The sequence below is a fragment of the Mandrillus leucophaeus genome, unplaced genomic scaffold (genome assembly GCF_000951045.1).
Source record: "Mandrillus leucophaeus isolate KB7577 unplaced genomic scaffold, Mleu.le_1.0 Scaffold157, whole genome shotgun sequence".
Classification (NCBI taxonomy): domain Eukaryota; kingdom Metazoa; phylum Chordata; class Mammalia; order Primates; family Cercopithecidae; genus Mandrillus; species Mandrillus leucophaeus.
This window is the reverse complement of record NW_012101554.1, coordinates 3160699-3161307: the sequence shown is the minus strand read 5'-3', so window position 1 is coordinate 3161307 and position 609 is coordinate 3160699.

Genomic DNA, 609 nt, shown 5'->3' with positions numbered 1-609 from the left:
TAACAGATATAATTTGCTCTAGATTTGGCACCCAGCAACCTCTGTGGGACGTGCTGGTCCCCAGAAGACACAGCTACTTCTTCCTGGAGGCTTTCTCTATGGGGTTCTCATAAAGGAAAGCTTCTCTCTCCATTCGCCAAGGCTAATGGAATGGAAAAGGAAGGAAGGGGTTCTCCTGGAGGTAAGCACTGCCTCTTCTATTCGTTATCTGTGTGACCCTCGGCAAGCACTTTCTCTCCTTGAGACTTCGTTTTCTTATGTGCAGATTGTGGGGCCAAGGATCCCAACTTGCTTCCCAGGGTGTTGGTGAGATTCCAGGGAGACGCTGGGAGGGCAAGTTTTCATTACCAATCAAGGGCCTGCAAATCCAGGGCTGACACTGCTCGTGGATGCGCTTACCTCACAAAGTTGGTCAAGAGTTGGGGCTGGATCTAAGTCTCCTGACCCCCAGAGCAATGTTTTTTTCCATCATAACCTGACTCAGCCTCTGCCCTAAGGGGTCATCTATTTTCTCTCTTTTTCTTCCTCAAATGCAAGGCATGAGCATGCCCTGAAGTATAACTGTGTCAGAGTTTCTGGGGCATTTCTTTCAAATCGACCATTTCCACC